At 67.7% G+C, this 17,512-nt stretch overlaps 8 non-coding genes across 8 annotated transcripts; all 8 read right to left on the reverse strand.

Annotated features, from left to right (window-relative positions):
* Positions 1–211: 211 nt before the first annotated feature.
* Positions 212–330, reverse strand: LOC141413463 (5S ribosomal RNA). Its single transcript, XR_012438255.1, has one exon. It is a non-coding gene; the product is annotated as a 5S ribosomal RNA (ribosomal RNA).
* A 2,155-nt stretch (positions 331–2,485) lies between these two features.
* On the reverse strand, positions 2,486–2,604 carry LOC141413464 (5S ribosomal RNA). The gene has a single exon (XR_012438256.1). It is a non-coding gene; the product is annotated as a 5S ribosomal RNA (ribosomal RNA).
* A 2,140-nt stretch (positions 2,605–4,744) lies between these two features.
* On the reverse strand, positions 4,745–4,863 carry LOC141413465 (5S ribosomal RNA). The gene has a single exon (XR_012438257.1). It is a non-coding gene; the product is annotated as a 5S ribosomal RNA (ribosomal RNA).
* Positions 4,864–7,024: 2,161 nt separating this feature from the next.
* On the reverse strand, positions 7,025–7,143 carry LOC141413466 (5S ribosomal RNA). The gene has a single exon (XR_012438258.1). It is a non-coding gene; the product is annotated as a 5S ribosomal RNA (ribosomal RNA).
* A 2,139-nt stretch (positions 7,144–9,282) lies between these two features.
* On the reverse strand, positions 9,283–9,401 carry LOC141413467 (5S ribosomal RNA). The gene has a single exon (XR_012438259.1). It is a non-coding gene; the product is annotated as a 5S ribosomal RNA (ribosomal RNA).
* A 2,161-nt stretch (positions 9,402–11,562) lies between these two features.
* LOC141413469 (5S ribosomal RNA) lies at positions 11,563–11,681 on the reverse strand. The gene has a single exon (XR_012438261.1). It is a non-coding gene; the product is annotated as a 5S ribosomal RNA (ribosomal RNA).
* Positions 11,682–13,812: 2,131 nt separating this feature from the next.
* LOC141413470 (5S ribosomal RNA) lies at positions 13,813–13,931 on the reverse strand. Its single transcript, XR_012438262.1, has one exon. It is a non-coding gene; the product is annotated as a 5S ribosomal RNA (ribosomal RNA).
* Positions 13,932–16,082: 2,151 nt separating this feature from the next.
* On the reverse strand, positions 16,083–16,201 carry LOC141413471 (5S ribosomal RNA). Its single transcript, XR_012438263.1, has one exon. It is a non-coding gene; the product is annotated as a 5S ribosomal RNA (ribosomal RNA).
* Positions 16,202–17,512: the final 1,311 nt, after the last annotated feature.

The raw sequence follows: 17,512 nt of genomic DNA on the forward strand, positions 1-17,512 counted from the left end.
GGAGAGTGTGGGGAGGGGAGAGGATTCGGGGACGTAGCTGTGAGGATTCGGTGTGCGTGGGTCTGGCGGGTGGCCCGGACGGGGTCGGGGTCGTGGTCACGGTGGGTCGTTGTGGTGGTGGTGGTGGTGGTGCTGGGGGTGGTGGTGGTGGGGGGGGGGTGGTGGCGAAGTCCCCGAAGACAAAAGGAGCAGCGAGGGAGGGAGGAGCAAAAGCCTACAGCACCCGGTATTCCCAGGCGGTCTCCCATCCAAGTACTAACCAGGCCCGACCCTGCTTAGCTTCCGAGATCAGACGAGATCGGGCGCGTTCAGGGTGGTATGGCCGTAGACGCTAGCCACCGCCTCCGGGAGCCCCAAGAGCCTGCCGAGGGCCCCGGCGTGCGTCTCCACGCTGCTCTCCTGGCACGGCTGGGAGTCCGGGTGGGGCCTGGCAGCCCGGGGCCAGCGGCCAGAGGCCCCGCGCGCCTGCTCGGGCAGCCGGTCTCGCCCAGGTGGCCGCTGGGTGGCTTTCTTCCCGAGGTGTCCTGCTGCCAGGATGAGGGTCAAGTTTTCTCGGGGGAAAATTTCTCAGTGCTCTCGGGCGCTTGTTCTTCTGGGAATGTCCACTGCTGTGGCCAAGGCGGGGGACGCACAGCTCGGGCCAGGGCAAGCAGCCGCCCTCCTCCGTCGCCTCCTGGAGCCGTATCCTTGGGTGGGTGCGTGGCTCCCAGCGGAGGTCTCGGGGACCCTTCCGGTCCTCTTCGTCCGGAAAGCGCCACTGCCCCTCCAGCCCATCAGGAAAACGGCAGCCGCGCCCTTCGCCGACCCGCTCCGCCCTCCTCCACACTCAGGGCCTGGGGCTGCGGGGCTGAATCGTGAGGCTTTCCAGCCCAGGACTTCACCTCTGGCCCCTTTCACACCCGGGATCTTGGGAAGAAGAAACAAAACCAAACACAGCCAAAGCCATCTCCTCCGACCCGGGGCCCCTCCACATCCCTTCCGATCCCGGGTTCCTGCCGGCCTCCCGGGGCGTTTCTCCCAGGCAGGCCTTCGCGGCCACTACACGGGGCTGAGCACTCGAGTCCTCGGGCGTCACGGGGCCCGCGGCCACGCCAAGCACGCACGACTCCCGGGTCTCGTCTGCTCCTGGGTGCCCTGGGCCTCTTCCCTGTGCCGCTGCTGGGTCTTGTGCCCCTGCTTGGCCTCCTTCAGACCCGGCCCCGTGCTACGCGGCCACGTGCTACAGGATCGTGCCAGCAGAACTGGCCCTGGCTGAGCCCCGTACCCACCCTCCTGCCATCCCTGGCCCTGCTAGCAAATGGCAGAGATCCTCTGGCCTCCGAGCCCAGACAAAAATCCTGATGCAGTTGGCCGAGGGGCCGCAAACCAAGGCTTCGCTTGTTCCCGCTCAGGCCCCAGCCATACCCTCTTGTCCTTCGGCTGCTCGTGTGTGGGGTGGGGGAGAGGAGGGTGCGTCCCCGTGCGTGCGTGCGTGGTCTGGGTGTCTCTGCGTGGTGTGTGTGTGTGTGTGTGTGTGTGTGTGTGTGTGTTAGATGCCGTGCCTGGTGTAGGTGGGGAAGAGCAAGCCCTCACGCACAGAGCCCCATCACACACTGGGGCCGGGCCGAGGGGGTCAATCTGCTCGGCCTGATTGCGTTGGGCATACATTGCAGAAGGTGGGTTTTCCAAGGCGGAGCAGAGGGTCCCGGCACCTGAGGTTGTCCACGGGGAGAATGTCTGTTCCACGGGGGCAAGCGGTCCCTTCCGTCGTGCCCAAGCCCATGTGACCCCGAAGGCCAGGTGGCCCCGGTCCTTGAGCTGACTGAGGAGTGCTTTGAGACCCGGAGGGTGGCACAGGCGACTGGGCGCCAGCGGCGGCCCTCCCTCCCTTTGAGCGGGACGGGGAGCTGCCGCTGGCATCCGGAGCTCTGGCGGCCTGCGCCCTCTGTCCCTGTGACCGCAGGCTCTGCCGTGGGAGGCGGGATCCCACGTAGAGGTCGCGCGCTGGCTGCCCTGTCTTGGGTTGAGCGACGGAGCGCGACGTGGAGCAGCACCCGACTGAGGCTCCCTGCTTCTCTGTCCCCTGGCGTCTTGCCCTGGACCCAGTGCACCACCTTGTGGCGAGCCCAGGTGTGGCGCGTCCCGCTGTGGGGCCCGCTGGGGTGCAGGACCCACTTTCTCATGGCTTCCGCACGTCCCTCCCCGCCCGCCTGGAGGGCAGTTGGGGAGCGGTCCCCAACGTGGCCTGGGACCAACCTCGCTGGTGACCCGTGTCGCGGGCGCGCGCCCCAGGAGAGTGTGGGGAGGGGAGAGGATTCGGGGACGTAGCTGTGAGGATTCGGTGTGCGTGGGTCTGGCGGGTGGCCCGGACGGGGTCGGGGTCGTGGTCACGGTGGGTCGTTGTGGTGGTGGTGGTGGTGGTGGTGCTGGGGGTGGTGGTGGTGGTGGGGGGGGTGGTGGCGAAGTCCCCGAAGACAAAAGGAGCAGCGAGGGAGGGAGGAGCAAAAGCCTACAGCACCCGGTATTCCCAGGCGGTCTCCCATCCAAGTACTAACCAGGCCCGACCCTGCTTAGCTTCCGAGATCAGACGAGATCGGGCGCGTTCAGGGTGGTATGGCCGTAGACGCTAGCCGCCGCCTCCGGGAGCCCCAAGAGCCTGCCGAGGGCCCCGGCGTGCGTCTCCACGCTGCTCTCCTGGCACGGCTGGGAGTCCGGGTGGGGGCTGGCAGCCCGGGGCCAGCGGCCAGAGGCCCCGCGCGCCTGCTCGGGCAGCCGGTCTCGCCCAGGTGGCCGCTGGGTGGCTTTCTTCCCGAGGTGTCCTGCTGCCAGGACGAGGGTCAAGTTTTCTCGGGGGAAAATTTCTCAGTGCTCTCGGGCGCTTGTTCTTCTGGGAATGTCCACTGCTGTGGCCAAGGCGGGGGACGCACAGCTCGGGCCAGGGCAAGCAGCCGCCCTCCTCCGTCGCCTCCTGGAGCCGTATCCTTGGGTGGGTGCGTGGCTCCCAGCGGAGGTCTCGGGGACCCTTCCGGTCCTCTTCGTCCGGAAAGCGCCACTGCCCCTCCAGCCCATCAGGAAAACGGCAGCCGCGCCCTTCGCCGACCCGCTCCGCCCTCCTCCACACTCAGGGCCTGGGGCTGCGGGGCTGAATCGTGAGGCTTTCCAGCCCAGGACTTCACCTCTGGCCCCTTTCACACCCGGGATCTTGGGAAGAAGAAACAAAACCAAACACAGCCAAAGCCATCTCCTCCGACCCGGGGCCCCTCCACATCCCTTCCGATCCCGGGTTCCTGCCGGCCTCCCGGGGCGTTTCTCCCAGGCAGGCCTTCGCGGCCACTACACGGGGCTGAGCACTCGAGTCCTCGGGCGTCACGGGGCCCGCGGCCACGCCAAGCACGCACGACTCCCGGGTCTCGTCTGCTCCTGGGTGCCCTGGGCCTCTTCCCTGTGCCGCTGCTGGGTCTTGTGCCCCTGCTTGGCCTCCTTCAGACCCGGCCCCGTGCTACGCGGCCACGTGCTACAGGATCGTGCCAGCAGAACTGGCCCTGGCTGAGCCCCGTACCCACCCTCCTGCCATCCCTGGCCCTGCTAGCAAATGGCAGAGATCCTCTGGCCTCCGAGCCCAGACAAAAATCCTGATGCAGTTGGCCGAGGGGCCGCAAACCAAGGCTTCGCTTGTTCCCGCTCAGGCCCCAGCCATACCCTCTTGTCCTTCGGCTGCTCGTGTGTGGGGTGGGGGAGAGGAGGGTGCGTCCCCGTGCGTGCGTGCGTGGTCTGGGTGTCTCTGCGTGGTGTGTGTGTGTGTGTGTGTGTGTGTTAGATGCCGTGCCTGGTGTAGGTGGGGAAGAGCAAGCCCTCACGCACAGAGCCCCATCACACACTGGGGCCGGGCCGAGGGGGTCAATCTGCTCGGCCTGATTGCGTTGGGCATACATTGCAGAAGGTGGGTTTTCCAAGGCGGAGCAGAGGGTCCCGGCACCTGAGGTTGTCCACGGGGAGAATGTCTGTTCCACGGGGGCAAGCGGTCCCTTCCGTCGTGCCCAAGCCCATGTGACCCCGAAGGCCAGGTGGCCCCGGTCCTTGAGCTGACTGAGGAGTGCTTTGAGACCCGGAGGGTGGCACAGGCGACTGGGCGCCAGCGGCGGCCCTCCCTCCCTTTGAGCGGGACGGGGAGCTGCCGCTGGCATCCGGAGCTCTGGCGGCCTGCGCCCTCTGTCCCTGTGACCGCAGGCTCTGCCGTGGGAGGCGGGATCCCACGTAGAGGTCGCGCGCTGGCTGCCCTGTCTTGGGTTGAGCGACGGAGGGCGACGTGGAGCAGCACCCGACTGAGGCTCCCTGCTTCTCTGTCCCCTGGCGTCTTGCCCTGGACCCAGTGCACCACCTTGTGGCGAGCCCAGGTGTGGCGCGTCCCGCTGTGGGGCCCGCTGGGGTGCAGGACCCACTTTCTCATGGCTTCCGCACGTCCCTCCCCGCCCGCCTGGAGGGCAGTTGGGGAGCGGTCCCCAACGTGGCCTGGGACCAACCTCGCTGGTGACCCGTGTCGCGGGCGCGCGCCCCAGGAGAGTGTGGGGAGGGGAGAGGATTCGGGGACGTAGCTGTGAGGATTCGGTGTGCGTGGGTCTGGCGGGTGGCCCGGACGGGGTCGGAGTCGTGGTCACGGTGGGTCGTTGTGGTGGTGGTGGTGGTGGTGCTGGGGGTGGTGGTGGTGGGGGGGGGTGGTGGCGAAGTCCCCGAAGACAAAAGGAGCAGCGAGGGAGGGAGGAGCAAAAGCCTACAGCACCCGGTATTCCCAGGCGGTCTCCCATCCAAGTACTAACCAGGCCCGACCCTGCTTAGCTTCCGAGATCAGACGAGATCGGGCGCGTTCAGGGTGGTATGGCCGTAGACGCTAGCCGCCGCCTCCGGGAGCCCCAAGAGCCTGCCGAGGGCCCCGGCGTGCGTCTCCACGCTGCTCTCCTGGCACGGCTGGGAGTCCGGGTGGGGCCTGGCAGCCCGGGGCCAGCGGCCAGAGGCCCCGCGCGCCTGCTCGGGCAGCCGGTCTCGCCCAGGTGGCCGCTGGGTGGCTTTCTTCCCGAGGTGTCCTGCTGCCAGGATGAGGGTCAAGTTTTCTCGGGGGAAAATTTCTCAGTGCTCTCGGGCGCTTGTTCTTCTGGGAATGTCCACTGCTGTGGCCAAGGCGGGGGACGCACAGCTCGGGCCAGGGCAAGCAGCCGCCCTCCTCCGTCGCCTCCTGGAGCCGTATCCTTGGGTGGGTGCGTGGCTCCCAGCGGAGGTCTCGGGGACCCTTCCGGTCCTCTTCGTCCGGAAAGCGACACTGCCCCTCCAGCCCATCAGGAAAACGGCAGCCGCGCCCTTCGCCGACCCGCTCCGCCCTCCTCCACACTCAGGGCCTGGGGCTGCGGGGCTGAATCGTGAGGCTTTCCAGCCCAGGACTTCACCTCTGGCCCCTTTCACACCCGGGATCTTGGGAAGAAGAAACAAAACCAAACACAGCCAAAGCCATCTCCTCCGACCCGGGGCCCCTCCACATCCCTTCCGATCCCGGGTTCCTGCCGGCCTCCCGGGGCGTTTCTCCCAGGCAGGCCTTCGCGGCCACTACACGGGGCTGAGCACTCGAGTCCTCGGGCGTCACGGGGCCCGCGGCCACGCCAAGCACGCACGACTCCCGGGTCTCGTCTGCTCCTGGGTGCCCTGGGCCTCTTCCCTGTGCCGCTGCTGGGTCTTGTGCCCCTGCTTGGCCTCCTTCAGACCCGGCCCCGTGCTACGCGGCCACGTGCTACAGGATCGTGCCAGCAGAACTGGCCCTGGCTGAGCCCCGTACCCACCCTCCTGCCATCCCTGGCCCTGCTAGCAAATGGCAGAGATCCTCTGGCCTCCGAGCCCAGACAAAAATCCTGATGCAGTTGGCCGAGGGGCCGCAAACCAAGGCTTCGCTTGTTCCCGCTCAGGCCCCAGCCATACCCTCTTGTCCTTCGGCTGCTCGTGTGTGGGGTGGGGGAGAGGAGGGTGCGTCCCCGTGCGTGCGTGCGTGGTCTGGGTGTCTCTGCGTGGTGTGTGTGTGTGTGTGTGTGTGTGTGTGTGTGTGTGTGTGTTAGATGCCGTGCCTGGTGTAGGTGGGGAAGAGCAAGCCCTCACGCACAGAGCCCCATCACACACTGGGGCCGGGCCGAGGGGGTCAATCTGCTCGGCCTGATTGCGTTGGGCATACATTGCAGAAGGTGGGTTTTCCAAGGCGGAGCAGAGGGTCCCGGCACCTGAGGTTGTCCACGGGGAGAATGTCTGTTCCACGGGGGCAAGCGGTCCCTTCCGTCGTGCCCAAGCCCATGTGACCCCGAAGGCCAGGTGGCCCCGGTCCTTGAGCTGACTGAGGAGTGCTTTGAGACCCGGAGGGTGGCACAGGCGACTGGGCGCCAGCGGCGGCCCTCCCTCCCTTTGAGCGGGACGGGGAGCTGCCGCTGGCATCCGGAGCTCTGGCGGCCTGCGCCCTCTGTCCCTGTGACCGCAGGCTCTGCCGTGGGAGGCGGGATCCCACGTAGAGGTCGCGCGCTGGCTGCCCTGTCTTGGGTTGAGCGACGGAGCGCGACGTGGAGCAGCACCCGACTGAGGCTCCCTGCTTCTCTGTCCCCTGGCGTCTTGCCCTGGACCCAGTGCACCACCTTGTGGCGAGCCCAGGTGTGGCGCGTCCCGCTGTGGGGCCCGCTGGGGTGCAGGACCCACTTTCTCATGGCTTCCGCACGTCCCTCCCCGCCCGCCTGGAGGGCAGTTGGGGAGCGGTCCCCAACGTGGCCTGGGACCAACCTCGCTGGTGACCCGTGTCGCGGGCGCGCGCCCCAGGAGAGTGTGGGGAGGGGAGAGGATTCGGGGACGTAGCTGTGAGGATTCGGTGTGCGTGGGTCTGGCGGGTGGCCCGGACGGGGTCGGGGTCGTGGTCACGGTGGGTCGTTGTGGTGGTGGTGGTGGTGGTGGTGCTGGGGGTGGTGGTGGTGGTGGGGGGGGTGGTGGCGAAGTCCCCGAAGACAAAAGGAGCAGCGAGGGAGGGAGGAGCAAAAGCCTACAGCACCCGGTATTCCCAGGCGGTCTCCCATCCAAGTACTAACCAGGCCCGACCCTGCTTAGCTTCCGAGATCAGACGAGATCGGGCGCGTTCAGGGTGGTATGGCCGTAGACGCTAGCCGCCGCCTCCGGGAGCCCCAAGAGCCTGCCGAGGGCCCCGGCGTGCGTCTCCACGCTGCTCTCCTGGCACGGCTGGGAGTCCGGGTGGGGGCTGGCAGCCCGGGGCCAGCGGCCAGAGGCCCCGCGCGCCTGCTCGGGCAGCCGGTCTCGCCCAGGTGGCCGCTGGGTGGCTTTCTTCCCGAGGTGTCCTGCTGCCAGGACGAGGGTCAAGTTTTCTCGGGGGAAAATTTCTCAGTGCTCTCGGGCGCTTGTTCTTCTGGGAATGTCCACTGCTGTGGCCAAGGCGGGGGACGCACAGCTCGGGCCAGGGCAAGCAGCCGCCCTCCTCCGTCGCCTCCTGGAGCCGTATCCTTGGGTGGGTGCGTGGCTCCCAGCGGAGGTCTCGGGGACCCTTCCGGTCCTCTTCGTCCGGAAAGCGCCACTGCCCCTCCAGCCCATCAGGAAAACGGCAGCCGCGCCCTTCGCCGACCCGCTCCGCCCTCCTCCACACTCAGGGCCTGGGGCTGCGGGGCTGAATCGTGAGGCTTTCCAGCCCAGGACTTCACCTCTGGCCCCTTTCACACCCGGGATCTTGGGAAGAAGAAACAAAACCAAACACAGCCAAAGCCATCTCCTCCGACCCGGGGCCCCTCCACATCCCTTCCGATCCCGGGTTCCTGCCGGCCTCCCGGGGCGTTTCTCCCAGGCAGGCCTTCGCGGCCACTACACGGGGCTGAGCACTCGAGTCCTCGGGCGTCACGGGGCCCGCGGCCACGCCAAGCACGCACGACTCCTGGGTCTCGTCTGCTCCTGGGTGCCCTGGGCCTCTTCCCTGTGCCGCTGCTGGGTCTTGTGCCCCTGCTTGGCCTCCTTCAGACCCGGCCCCGTGCTACGCGGCCACGTGCTACAGGATCGTGCCAGCAGAACTGGCCCTGGCTGAGCCCCGTACCCACCCTCCTGCCATCCCTGGCCCTGCTAGCAAATGGCAGAGATCCTCTGGCCTCCGAGCCCAGACAAAAATCCTGATGCAGTTGGCCGAGGGGCCGCAAACCAAGGCTTCGCTTGTTCCCGCTCAGGCCCCAGCCATACCCTCTTGTCCTTCGGCTGCTCGTGTGTGGGGTGGGGGAGAGGAGGGTGCGTCCCCGTGCGTGCGTGCGTGGTCTGGGTGTCTCTGCGTGGTGTGTGTGTGTGTGTGTGTGTGTGTTAGATGCCGTGCCTGGTGTAGGTGGGGAAGAGCAAGCCCTCACGCACAGAGCCCCATCACACACTGGGGCCGGGCCGAGGGGGTCAATCTGCTCGGCCTGATTGCGTTGGGCATACATTGCAGAAGGTGGGTTTTCCAAGGCGGAGCAGAGGGTCCCGGCACCTGAGGTTGTCCACGGGGAGAATGTCTGTTCCACGGGGGCAAGCGGTCCCTTCCGTCGTGCCCAAGCCCATGTGACCCCGAAGGCCAGGTGGCCCCGGTCCTTGAGCTGACTGAGGAGTGCTTTGAGACCCGGAGGGTGGCACAGGCGACTGGGCGCCAGCGGCGGCCCTCCCTCCCTTTGAGCGGGACGGGGAGCTGCCGCTGGCATCCGGAGCTCTGGCGGCCTGCGCCCTCTGTCCCTGTGACCGCAGGCTCTGCCGTGGGAGGCGGGATCCCACGTAGAGGTCGCGCGCTGGCTGCCCTGTCTTGGGTTGAGCGACGGAGGGCGACGTGGAGCAGCACCCGACTGAGGCTCCCTGCTTCTCTGTCCCCTGGCGTCTTGCCCTGGACCCAGTGCACCACCTTGTGGCGAGCCCAGGTGTGGCGCGTCCCGCTGTGGGGCCCGCTGGGGTGCAGGACCCACTTTCTCATGGCTTCCGCACGTCCCTCCCCGCCCGCCTGGAGGGCAGTTGGGGAGCGGTCCCCAACGTGGCCTGGGACCAACCTCGCTGGTGACCCGTGTCGCGGGCGCGCGCCCCAGGAGAGTGTGGGGAGGGGAGAGGATTCGGGGACGTAGCTGTGAGGATTCGGTGTGCGTGGGTCTGGCGGGTGGCCCGGACGGGGTCGGGGTCGTGGTCACGGTGGGTCGTTGTGGTGGTGGTGGTGGTGGTGCTGGGGGTGGTGGTGGTGGGGGGGGTGGTGGCGAAGTCCCCGAAGACAAAAGGAGCAGCGAGGGAGGGAGGAGCAAAAGCCTACAGCACCCGGTATTCCCAGGCGGTCTCCCATCCAAGTACTAACCAGGCCCGACCCTGCTTAGCTTCCGAGATCAGACGAGATCGGGCGCGTTCAGGGTGGTATGGCCGTAGACGCTAGCCGCCGCCTCCGGGAGCCCCAAGAGCCTGCCGAGGGCCCCGGCGTGCGTCTCCACGCTGCTCTCCTGGCACGGCTGGGAGTCCGGGTGGGGCCTGGCAGCCCGGGGCCAGCGGCCAGAGGCCCCGCGCGCCTGCTCGGGCAGCCGGTCTCGCCCAGGTGGCCGCTGGGTGGCTTTCTTCCCGAGGTGTCCTGCTGCCAGGATGAGGGTCAAGTTTTCTCGGGGGAAAATTTCTCAGTGCTCTCGGGCGCTTGTTCTTCTGGGAATGTCCACTGCTGTGGCCAAGGCGGGGGACGCACAGCTCGGGCCAGGGCAAGCAGCCGCCCTCCTCCGTCGCCTCCTGGAGCCGTATCCTTGGGTGGGTGCGTGGCTCCCAGCGGAGGTCTCGGGGACCCTTCCGGTCCTCTTCGTCCGGAAAGCGACACTGCCCCTCCAGCCCATCAGGAAAACGGCAGCCGCGCCCTTCGCCGACCCGCTCCGCCCTCCTCCACACTCAGGGCCTGGGGCTGCGGGGCTGAATCGTGAGGCTTTCCAGCCCAGGACTTCACCTCTGGCCCCTTTCACACCCGGGATCTTGGGAAGAAGAAACAAAACCAAACACAGCCAAAGCCATCTCCTCCGACCCGGGGCCCCTCCACATCCCTTCCGATCCCGGGTTCCTGCCGGCCTCCCGGGGCGTTTCTCCCAGGCAGGCCTTCGCGGCCACTACACGGGGCTGAGCACTCGAGTCCTCGGGCGTCACGGGGCCCGCGGCCACGCCAAGCACGCACGACTCCCGGGTCTCGTCTGCTCCTGGGTGCCCTGGGCCTCTTCCCTGTGCCGCTGCTGGGTCTTGTGCCCCTGCTTGGCCTCCTTCAGACCCGGCCCCGTGCTACGCGGCCACGTGCTACAGGATCGTGCCAGCAGAACTGGCCCTGGCTGAGCCCCGTACCCACCCTCCTGCCATCCCTGGCCCTGCTAGCAAATGGCAGAGATCCTCTGGCCTCCGAGCCCAGACAAAAATCCTGATGCAGTTGGCCGAGGGGCCGCAAACCAAGGCTTCGCTTGTTCCCGCTCAGGCCCCAGCCATACCCTCTTGTCCTTCGGCTGCTCGTGTGTGGGGTGGGGGAGAGGAGGGTGCGTCCCCGTGCGTGCGTGCGTGGTCTGGGTGTCTCTGCGTGGTGTGTGTGTGTGTGTGTGTGTGTGTGTGTGTGTGTGTGTGTTAGATGCCGTGCCTGGTGTAGGTGGGGAAGAGCAAGCCCTCACGCACAGAGCCCCATCACACACTGGGGCCGGGCCGAGGGGGTCAATCTGCTCGGCCTGATTGCGTTGGGCATACATTGCAGAAGGTGGGTTTTCCAAGGCGGAGCAGAGGGTCCCGGCACCTGAGGTTGTCCACGGGGAGAATGTCTGTTCCACGGGGGCAAGCGGTCCCTTCCGTCGTGCCCAAGCCCATGTGACCCCGAAGGCCAGGTGGCCCCGGTCCTTGAGCTGACTGAGGAGTGCTTTGAGACCCGGAGGGTGGCACAGGCGACTGGGCGCCAGCGGCGGCCCTCCCTCCCTTTGAGCGGGACGGGGAGCTGCCGCTGGCATCCGGAGCTCTGGCGGCCTGCGCCCTCTGTCCCTGTGACCGCAGGCTCTGCCGTGGGAGGCGGGATCCCACGTAGAGGTCGCGCGCTGGCTGCCCTGTCTTGGGTTGAGCGACGGAGCGCGACGTGGAGCAGCACCCGACTGAGGCTCCCTGCTTCTCTGTCCCCTGGCGTCTTGCCCTGGACCCAGTGCACCACCTTGTGGCGAGCCCAGGTGTGGCGCGTCCCGCTGTGGGGCCCGCTGGGGTGCAGGACCCACTTTCTCATGGCTTCCGCACGTCCCTCCCCGCCCGCCTGGAGGGCAGTTGGGGAGCGGTCCCCAACGTGGCCTGGGACCAACCTCGCTGGTGACCCGTGTCGCGGGCGCGCGCCCCAGGAGAGTGTGGGGAGGGGAGAGGATTCGGGGACGTAGCTGTGAGGATTCGGTGTGCGTGGGTCTGGCGGGTGGCCCGGACGGGGTCGGGGTCGTGGTCACGGTGGGTCGTTGTGGTGGTGGTGGTGGTGGTGGTGCTGGGGGTGGTGGTGGTGGTGGGGGGGGTGGTGGCGAAGTCCCCGAAGACAAAAGGAGCAGCGAGGGAGGGAGGAGCAAAAGCCTACAGCACCCGGTATTCCCAGGCGGTCTCCCATCCAAGTACTAACCAGGCCCGACCCTGCTTAGCTTCCGAGATCAGACGAGATCGGGCGCGTTCAGGGTGGTATGGCCGTAGACGCTAGCCGCCGCCTCCGGGAGCCCCAAGAGCCTGCCGAGGGCCCCGGCGTGCGTCTCCACGCTGCTCTCCTGGCACGGCTGGGAGTCCGGGTGGGGGCTGGCAGCCCGGGGCCAGCGGCCAGAGGCCCCGCGCGCCTGCTCGGGCAGCCGGTCTCGCCCAGGTGGCCGCTGGGTGGCTTTCTTCCCGAGGTGTCCTGCTGCCAGGACGAGGGTCAAGTTTTCTCGGGGGAAAATTTCTCAGTGCTCTCGGGCGCTTGTTCTTCTGGGAATGTCCACTGCTGTGGCCAAGGCGGGGGACGCACAGCTCGGGCCAGGGCAAGCAGCCGCCCTCCTCCGTCGCCTCCTGGAGCCGTATCCTTGGGTGGGTGCGTGGCTCCCAGCGGAGGTCTCGGGGACCCTTCCGGTCCTCTTCGTCCGGAAAGCGCCACTGCCCCTCCAGCCCATCAGGAAAACGGCAGCCGCGCCCTTCGCCGACCCGCTCCGCCCTCCTCCACACTCAGGGCCTGGGGCTGCGGGGCTGAATCGTGAGGCTTTCCAGCCCAGGACTTCACCTCTGGCCCCTTTCACACCCGGGATCTTGGGAAGAAGAAACAAAACCAAACACAGCCAAAGCCATCTCCTCCGACCCGGGGCCCCTCCACATCCCTTCCGATCCCGGGTTCCTGCCGGCCTCCCGGGGCGTTTCTCCCAGGCAGGCCTTCGCGGCCACTACACGGGGCTGAGCACTCGAGTCCTCGGGCGTCACGGGGCCCGCGGCCACGCCAAGCACGCACGACTCCCGGGTCTCGTCTGCTCCTGGGTGCCCTGGGCCTCTTCCCTGTGCCGCTGCTGGGTCTTGTGCCCCTGCTTGGCCTCCTTCAGACCCGGCCCCGTGCTACGCGGCCACGTGCTACAGGATCGTGCCAGCAGAACTGGCCCTGGCTGAGCCCCGTACCCACCCTCCTGCCATCCCTGGCCCTGCTAGCAAATGGCAGAGATCCTCTGGCCTCCGAGCCCAGACAAAAATCCTGATGCAGTTGGCCGAGGGGCCGCAAACCAAGGCTTCGCTTGTTCCCGCTCAGGCCCCAGCCATACCCTCTTGTCCTTCGGCTGCTCGTGTGTGGGGTGGGGGAGAGGAGGGTGCGTCCCCGTGCGTGCGTGCGTGGTCTGGGTGTCTCTGCGTGGTGTGTGTGTGTTAGATGCCGTGCCTGGTGTAGGTGGGGAAGAGCAAGCCCTCACGCACAGAGCCCCATCACACACTGGGGCCGGGCCGAGGGGGTCAATCTGCTCGGCCTGATTGCGTTGGGCATACATTGCAGAAGGTGGGTTTTCCAAGGCGGAGCAGAGGGTCCCGGCACCTGAGGTTGTCCACGGGGAGAATGTCTGTTCCACGGGGGCAAGCGGTCCCTTCCGTCGTGCCCAAGCCCATGTGACCCCGAAGGCCAGGTGGCCCCGGTCCTTGAGCTGACTGAGGAGTGCTTTGAGACCCGGAGGGTGGCACAGGCGACTGGGCGCCAGCGGCGGCCCTCCCTCCCTTTGAGCGGGACGGGGAGCTGCCGCTGGCATCCGGAGCTCTGGCGGCCTGCGCCCTCTGTCCCTGTGACCGCAGGCTCTGCCGTGGGAGGCGGGATCCCACGTAGAGGTCGCGCGCTGGCTGCCCTGTCTTGGGTTGAGCGACGGAGGGCGACGTGGAGCAGCACCCGACTGAGGCTCCCTGCTTCTCTGTCCCCTGGCGTCTTGCCCTGGACCCAGTGCACCACCTTGTGGCGAGCCCAGGTGTGGCGCGTCCCGCTGTGGGGCCCGCTGGGGTGCAGGACCCACTTTCTCATGGCTTCCGCACGTCCCTCCCCGCCCGCCTGGAGGGCAGTTGGGGAGCGGTCCCCAACGTGGCCTGGGACCAACCTCGCTGGTGACCCGTGTCACGGGCGCGCGCCCCAGGAGAGTGTGGGGAGGGGAGAGGATTCGGGGACGTAGCTGTGAGGATTCGGTGTGCGTGGGTCTGGCGGGTGGCCCGGACGGGGTCGGGGTCGTGGTCACGGTGGGTCGTTGTGGTGGTGGTGGTGGTGGTGGTGCTGGGGGTGGTGGTGGTGGTGGGGGGGGTGGTGGCGAAGTCCCCGAAGACAAAAGGAGCAGCGAGGGAGGGAGGAGCAAAAGCCTACAGCACCCGGTATTCCCAGGCGGTCTCCCATCCAAGTACTAACCAGGCCCGACCCTGCTTAGCTTCCGAGATCAGACGAGATCGGGCGCGTTCAGGGTGGTATGGCCGTAGACGCTAGCCGCCGCCTCCGGGAGCCCCAAGAGCCTGCCGAGGTACCCGGCGTGCGTCTCCACGCTGCTCTCCTGGCACGGCTGGGAGTCCGGGTGGGGGCTGGCAGCCCGGGGCCAGCGGCCAGAGGCCCCGCGCGCCTGCTCGGGCAGCCGGTCTCGCCCAGGTGGCCGCTGGGTGGCTTTCTTCCCGAGGTGTCCTGCTGCCAGGACGAGGGTCAAGTTTTCTCGGGGGAAAATTTCTCAGTGCTCTCGGGCGCTTGTTCTTCTGGGAATGTCCACTGCTGTGGCCAAGGCGGGGGACGCACAGCTCGGGCCAGGGCAAGCAGCCGCCCTCCTCCGTCGCCTCCTGGAGCCGTATCCTTGGGTGGGTGCGTGGCTCCCAGCGGAGGTCTCGGGGACCCTTCCGGTCCTCTTCGTCCGGAAAGCGCCACTGCCCCTCCAGCCCATCAGGAAAACGGCAGCCGCGCCCTTCGCCGACCCGCTCCGCCCTCCTCCACACTCAGGGCCTGGGGCTGCGGGGCTGAATCGTGAGGCTTTCCAGCCCAGGACTTCACCTCTGGCCCCTTTCACACCCGGGATCTTGGGAAGAAGAAACAAAACCAAACACAGCCAAAGCCATCTCCTCCGACCCGGGGCCCCTCCACATCCCTTCCGATCCCGGGTTCCTGCCGGCCTCCCGGGGCGTTTCTCCCAGGCAGGCCTTCGCGGCCACTACACGGGGCTGAGCACTCGAGTCCTCGGGCGTCACGGGGCCCGCGGCCACGCCAAGCACGCACGACTCCCGGGTCTCGTCTGCTCCTGGGTGCCCTGGGCCTCTTCCCTGTGCCGCTGCTGGGTCTTGTGCCCCTGCTTGGCCTCCTTCAGACCCGGCCCCGTGCTACGCGGCCACGTGCTACAGGATCGTGCCAGCAGAACTGGCCCTGGCTGAGCCCCGTACCCACCCTCCTGCCATCCCTGGCCCTGCTAGCAAATGGCAGAGATCCTCTGGCCTCCGAGCCCAGACAAAAATCCTGATGCAGTTGGCCGAGGGGCCGCAAACCAAGGCTTCGCTTGTTCCCGCTCAGGCCCCAGCCATACCCTCTTGTCCTTTGGCTGCTCGTGTGTGGGGTGGGGGAGAGGAGGGTGCGTCCCCGTGCGTGCGTGCGTGGTCTGGGTGTCTCTGCGTGGTGTGTGTGTGTGTGTGTGTGTGTGTGTGTGTTAGATGCCGTGCCTGGTGTAGGTGGGGAAGAGCAAGCCCTCACGCACAGAGCCCCATCACACACTGGGGCCGGGCCGAGGGGGTCAATCTGCTCGGCCTGATTGCGTTGGGCATACATTGCAGAAGGTGGGTTTTCCAAGGCGGAGCAGAGGGTCCCGGCACCTGAGGTTGTCCACGGGGAGAATGTCTGTTCCACGGGGGCAAGCGGTCCCTTCCGTCGTGCCCAAGCCCATGTGACCCCGAAGGCCAGGTGGCCCCGGTCCTTGAGCTGACTGAGGAGTGCTTTGAGACCCGGAGGGTGGCACAGGCGACTGGGCGCCAGCGGCGGCCCTCCCTCCCTTTGAGCGGGACGGGGAGCTGCCGCTGGCATCCGGAGCTCTGGCGGCCTGCGCCCTCTGTCCCTGTGACCGCAGGCTCTGCCGTGGGAGGCGGGATCCCACGTAGAGGTCGCGCGCTGGCTGCCCTGTCTTGGGTTGAGCGACGGAGCGCGACGTGGAGCAGCAGCCGACTGAGGCTCCCTGCTTCTCTGTCCCCTGGCGTCTTACCCTGGACCCAGTGCACCACCTTGTGGCGAGCCCAGGTGTGGCGCGTCCCGCTGTGGGGCCCGCTGGGGTGCAGGACCCACTTTCTCATGGCTTCCGCACGTCCCTCCCCGCCCGCCTGGAGGGCAGTTGGGGAGCGGTCCCCAACGTGGCCTGGGACCAACCTCGCTGGTGACCCGTGTCGCGGGCGCGCGCCCCAGGAGAGTGTGGGGAGGGGAGAGGATTCGGGGACGTAGCTGTGAGGATTCGGTGTGCGTGGGTCTGGCGGGTGGCCCGGACGGGGTCGGGGTCGTGGTCACGGTGGGTCGTTGTGGTGGTGGTGGTGGTGGTGGTGCTGGGGGTGGTGGTGGTGGTGGGGGGGGTGGTGGCGAAGTCCCCGAAGACAAAAGGAGCAGCGAGGGAGGGAGGAGCAAAAGCCTACAGCACCCGGTATTCCCAGGCGGTCTCCCATCCAAGTACTAACCAGGCCCGACCCTGCTTAGCTTCCGAGATCAGACGAGATCGGGCGCGTTCAGGGTGGTATGGCCGTAGACGCTAGCCGCCGCCTCCGGGAGCCCCAAGAGCCTGCCGAGGGCCCCGGCGTGCGTCTCCACGCTGCTCTCCTGGCACGGCTGGGAGTCCGGGTGGGGGCTGGCAGCCCGGGGCCAGCGGCCAGAGGCCCCGCGCGCCTGCTCGGGCAGCCGGTCTCGCCCAGGTGGCCGCTGGGTGGCTTTCTTCCCGAGGTGTCCTGCTGCCAGGACGAGGGTCAAGTTTTCTCGGGGGAAAATTTCTCAGTGCTCTCGGGCGCTTGTTCTTCTGGGAATGTCCACTGCTGTGGCCAAGGCGGGGGACGCACAGCTCGGGCCAGGGCAAGCAGCCGCCCTCCTCCGTCGCCTCCTGGAGCCGTATCCTTGGGTGGGTGCGTGGCTCCCAGCGGAGGTCTCGGGGACCCTTCCGGTCCTCTTCGTCCGGAAAGCGCCACTGCCCCTCCAGCCCATCAGGAAAACGGCAGCGGCGCCCTTCGCCGACCCGCTCCGCCCTCCTCCACACTCAGGGCCTGGGGCTGCGGGGCTGAATCGTGAGGCTTTCCAGCCCAGGACTTCACCTCTGGCCCCTTTCACACCCGGGATCTTGGGAAGAAGAAACAAAACCAAACACAGCCAAAGCCATCTCCTCCGACCCGGGGCCCCTCCACATCCCTTCCGATCCCGGGTTCCTGCCGGCCTCCCGGGGCGTTTCTCCCAGGCAGGCCTTCGCGGCCACTACACGGGGCTGAGCACTCGAGTCCTCGGGCGTCACGGGGCCCGCGGCCACGCCAAGCACGCACGACTCCCGGGTCTCGTCTGCTCCTGGGTGCCCTGGGCCTCTTCCCTGTGCCGCTGCTGGGTCTTGTGCCCCTGCTTGGCCTCCTTCAGACCCGGCCCCGTGCTACGCGGCCACGTGCTACAGGATCGTGCCAGCAGAACTGGCCCTGGCTGAGCCCCGTACCCACCCTCCTGCCATCCCTGGCCCTGCTAGCAAATGGCAGAGATCCTCTGGCCTCCGAGCCCAGACAAAAATCCTGATGCAGTTGGCCGAGGGGCCGCAAACCAAGGCTTCGCTTGTTCCCGCTCAGGCCCCAGCCATACCCTCTTGTCCTTCGGCTGCTCGTGTGTGGGGTGGGGGAGAGGAGGGTGCGTCCCCGTGCGTGCGTGCGTGGTCTGGGTGTCTCTGCGTGGTGTGTGTGTGTTAGATGCCGTGCCTGGTGTAGGTGGGGAAGAGCAAGCCCTCACGCACAGAGCCCCATCACACACTGGGGCCGGGCCGAGGGGGTCAATCTGCTCGGCCTGATTGCGTTGGGCATACATTGCAGAAGGTGGGTTTTC

This window comes from Castor canadensis, chromosome 10 (genome assembly GCF_047511655.1).
Source record: "Castor canadensis chromosome 10, mCasCan1.hap1v2, whole genome shotgun sequence".
In the NCBI taxonomy this organism is placed as follows: Eukaryota; Metazoa; Chordata; class Mammalia; order Rodentia; family Castoridae; genus Castor; species Castor canadensis.